The following is a 5,138-nucleotide window of genomic DNA, read 5'->3' as shown; positions in this document are numbered from 1 at the left end:
ACATGGAAAAAAGCTATGTATGGCAGACATAAGACCCCAAAACCCAACATGGGTCACTTTGTAGAAAGTCAGCCAGGACTCATGTTGAAAATAACTCTACCCAATAGAATCACTTAGAGGTATGGCAGGGCTCCAACAGAAAGGGTTGTGTTGAAGAGATTATAGGATGCCAAAATTGAGGCTTGGGATAAAAAGTAAGCCAGAGTAAATCTAGCTCTCCCAGAAATTTCAATTGGATGTCCTCAGTGAGAAAATCTCTGAGAAACGTACAGAATTCATCAGAGTAAAAGTCCTCTTTCAAATCCACTATTTGTAGCATGCACTAATACCATATCACAAGCATGCCAGTAAAGTAACACCTTTTTTAGTCCCTTATATAATCTCCTCTGCTCTGCTCAGAGCTATAAAACTAAAGTATTAGAAACCACAGCTAGAGAATGGAGCAGAAGTACATGGGAAAGGAGTGTCAACTACAAAGAGAAAAAATAAAAAATAAAGAGATTAACTAGGCCTTTCTTCCTCGATTGCAGGCTCCCTAGACTCAAGTTGACCCAAACTAAGGAAAGTGAGAAGTTACAAATTTAAAAGATGTTCAGAGTGGTCTTATGAAACTCTGTTAGGTATTATAATAGCTCAACTCTGACTGTTCATTTGTCTAAAGTGATCAAAATAATTTTAAACATGTAAGAATTATATGTTTAAAATGTAAAATTATAGCAGACAGAGTTCACCCAAGCTACAAAGAAAACAAATCCACAGATTTAGATGTTAAAATGAAAAACACTTTCTATTTGAGCCCTATGGAATTCTCTGTACTTTCAACATAATAGCTACAGTTGATTTAAGTTAAAAAACAAAACAGATCCAAAAACTTCCAGTCTGCAGCTGGTGAGACAGTTTGCAGCCGGGAAGGGCAGAGTTCCCCTGGGAAGGTAAAAACCAGGGATCTGGGCAGGAAAGTTTGCCAGATCTCTAAGCCCAGAGGGTCAGAGGGAAACCACGCTGCATCCAGCTGCGTCCCTTGGGACAAGCACAGCCTCTGAGGAGGGAAAGGAGATCCGCAGGACTGTTGGCGCTGGGGGATTTGAGACCTGGGATCCATAATTAAGGAAGTCTGAGCTCAGAAAAGGCAGCCTGAAGCGCTGACCAGACCACGCAGTGCCAGTAAGAGAGGAGCTTAGAGACTCAGCCTTCCCCGTTTCCATGGCCGGCGTTTGTTTGTTTGTTTTCACTGAACTCTGTGCATAGGACATTTCGGATACAGACACTCACCCATGCTGAGGAGCGGGAGAAGGTGCAGACAAGTGGAATCTGGGGAGAGGCTAGAGAAGGGGGCCAGGAGAAGTGGCAGCAAATTGAGTGCTGAGTCACCCCTGAGCCCAGGACCTGGGCAGCCATTTTCTCCTAAAGTTATGACCCCCCCCTCCAGTCCCCAGGCAAGGAATACAGCCACACCCAGATTCCACCCTGAATGGTACAAAGGATTAGAATAATCTGATTAGTCCCTGGGAGTTAACAGGGTCTGGCCTTCAGTCCCAGAAACAGAAAAAAAAAAAAAAATCACAGACATTCTAGAAAACTGGGATCTTAAGTCAGCCAAAGGATTGAAATTTCAATTTTCCACTTTTATTTTTATATTATTATTTTGATAGCTTTTTTTTTGCTTTTTTCTTTGTTTTTCTTTTTTGTTTGTTGCTTTATTTTCTACTTCTTTTCACATTATTTTTTCATCATTCAATTTTATTTTATTTTTACTTGCTATTTTCTATTTTTATACCATTTTTTAAATCAATTTTTTTGTAAATATATTATTTTGTTCTCCTTCTTTCTCTTCTTATCCATTCATCCCTTTACTACTTCCTCTATACTGAATTGAGGTCCTCCCCATGTTTATCCAATTCTTAACCTTATTTCCTGTATATCAGCTCAGCCTCTACAGATTCTGCCCTCTTTACTGGTGTTTGGTATTTGTATTTGTTTGGTTTATCTATTGGCTCTATGATGTTTTCTCCATAAATATATATTCTCCTTTTTCTTTTCTCTCCTTTCTTTTTTTCTCTCTGTCTTAGAAACCATTTGTGCTCTTTTCTCTCCCCTAATTATCTTTTCTCAGGTGGTTGCTTATATTGGGGTTATTGGTGCCATGAGTACATCCATGCTTTGTTCCCTTTGGGTCATGTCTTGTTAAGGTGAATATTTTGGGATTAGTGTTCTACATTCTATTTTCATCTTTCCTTTAGCATCCTTTTACTCTACCTCAATTTTACCTTTATGCCAAAACTCTCTTCCTCACTTTTCCCCTTTTGTTGTCCTGTTTCTCTTACCCTATACCTGCTTTAGATTTTCCTTATTCCTTATTTTTACACTCTGTTAAAATTTTACCCTACTTATATATCGAATTACCAATCTCTTGGTCTAAATCCATATACACCTCTCTCTTCTCTTTCTTCACTATCCAAAGTTATTTTTTTTTTTCTCTCTGTCATTTTGTTGTTGTTTGCTTGATTGTTGAGTATATTGAGGGTTTTTTTTATGATTTTTTGTGAGGTTGTTTTGCTTTTTATTTTTCTGTTGTTGTTTTTTCCAGTTATTTTTTTGCTTCTGTTTTCCATTGCCTCACTTAATATTAATTGTTGTTTGTAGTTTGCATTCATCTCCAAGGATCTTTTGCTGGAATTTGTTGGGATTAGTGGCTGTTCTATTGGAGTTTTCCCCCCTCCATATAAATAGTTTCTTCCCCTTTTCTATTTCATTCTCTTTCTTTTCTCTCTTCCTTTTTTTTCCTCTTCCCAATTTCATTTTTGCACTCCTTTTTTTCTTCTTTTTCTCTTTTTTTTCTTTTTCTCTTATCTCTTCTTTATCCCCTAATTCTCTTTGATCTGGTGGTCACCTTTATTTGGGGTGATTAGCATCATGAATATATAAGTGTTCAGTGCCTTGTGCATTGTGCCTTGTTGTGTTGTATTTTGTGCCTTTAAATCAACGTAGCAGAGAGAGAACTACATAACCAAACACCTGGAGAAGAGAGATCATGGGGAGACAAAGAAACAGCCTGCATATGAAAGAAAAACAGCCATCACCAGAAAAGGAAGTAAACGAAATGGAGGCAATGGAGGCCAGAAACCTGTCAGAGAAAGAATTCAGAGAAATGGTCATAAGGTGGATAAAAAGAATGGAAGACAAATTCAACAATATGTGTAAGAACCAAGAGGAAATGAAGAAGAACCAAGAAGAAATGAAAAATGACATCACTGCTATAAAGAACTCAATAGAAAGCATCAACAGTAGACTAGAAGAAGCAGAGGACCGCATCAGTGAGCTAGAAGACAAGGTAGGAAAAAATACCCAAGCAGAGCAGCTTCTAGAAAAAAAAATTAAAAAGCAGGAGGAGAGCCTAAGAGAACTTTGGGACAATATGAAGTGAAACAACATCCTCTTAATAGGGGTGCCATAAGGAGAGGAAACTGAGCAAGGAATAGAAAACCGGTTTGAAAAAATAATGACAAAAAACTTCCCTGATATAGAGAAGAAAAAACCCACACAAATCCAAGAAGCTCACAGAGTCCCAAACAAAGTGAACCCCAAAAGACAGATGCCAAGGCACATTATAATTAAATTGGCAAACACCAACGACAAAGCAAGAATCTTAAAAGCAGCCAGAGAGAGACAGAAAGTTACTTACAAAGGATCCCCCATCAGACTAGCAACGGATTTCTCAACAGAAACACATCAGGCAAGAAGGGAATGGAATGAAATATACAAAGTCATGCAAAGGAAGGGTCTGAATACAAGAATACTGTACCCAGCAAGGCTATCAATCAAAATTGAGGGTGAAATCAAGAGCTTCACAGACAAAAAAGGACTACGGGAGTTTATTACCACCAAACCAGTAATGCAAGAAATGCTAAAGGGTCTGCTATAAAAAAAAAGAAAAAGAAGGAAACAAAGAAGGGACACAGAGGTAAAGAATAAAAATGGCGACAAACAAGTATCTATCAATAATAACTTTAAATGTAAATGGATTAAATGCCCCAATCAAAAGACATAGGGTAACTGAGTAGATAAGAAAACATGACCCATATATCTGCTGTCTACAGGAAACACATCTCAGAACACACGACTCACAGAGACTGATGGTGAAGGGATGAAAAATGGTATTTCAGGAGAAGGGAAATGAAAAATAAAAGCTGGGGTAGCAATAATTATATCTTACAAATTAAATCTCAAAGTGAAGGACATAACAAGAGATAAGTAAGGCCACTTCATAATACTAAAGGGAGCAATCCAACAAGAAGAAATAACTCTGGTAAACATATACACACCCAATATAGGAGCACCCAAATACATAAGAAAACTTCTGGAGGAGATCAAGGGAGAGATTGACAGCAATACAATAACAGTAGGGGACTTTAGCACCCCACTATCACCATTGGACAAATCCTCTAAACAAAAAATCAGCAAAGAAACATCAATCCTAAATGACTCACTAGATCAGATGGAATTAATTGACATCTTCAGAACATTTCACCCCAAAGCCACAGAATATACATTATTCTCAAGTGTACATGGGTCATTTTCAAAGATAGACCATATATTGGGTCACAGACAAAGTCTTTTCAAATTCAAGAAGATGGAAATCATATCAAGCATCTTCCTAGATCACAATGGCATAAAACTGGAAATCAACAACAATAAAAACAATCCAAGAAAACAAACACATGGAGACTAAATAGCATGCTATTAAACAATGACTGGGTTACCAGAGAGATCAAAGAAGAAATAAAAAAAACATCATGGCAGCAAATGACAATGAAAACACAACCATCCAAAACCTATGGGACTCAGCGAAAGCAGTCTTGAGAGGGAAGTTCATAGCTCTACAAGCCTATTGTAAAAAACAGGAAACAATGATAATAAAATACCTAACCCTACAACTCAAACAGTTAGAAAGAGAGCAAGAAGAAAAGCCCAGTGTAAGCAGAAGGAAAGGAATAATAAAGATCAGAGTGGAGATAAACGACATAGAGACCAAAAAAAAAAAAAAAAATACAAAAGATCAACAAAACCAAGAGCTGGTTCTTTGAAAGGATAAACAAGATTGATGAACCTCTAGCCAGGCTCACCAAGAAACAAAGAGA

This window comes from Myotis daubentonii, chromosome 3 (genome assembly GCF_963259705.1).
Source record: "Myotis daubentonii chromosome 3, mMyoDau2.1, whole genome shotgun sequence".
Taxonomy (NCBI): domain Eukaryota; kingdom Metazoa; phylum Chordata; class Mammalia; order Chiroptera; family Vespertilionidae; genus Myotis; species Myotis daubentonii.
This window is presented reverse-complemented; position numbering follows the sequence as displayed.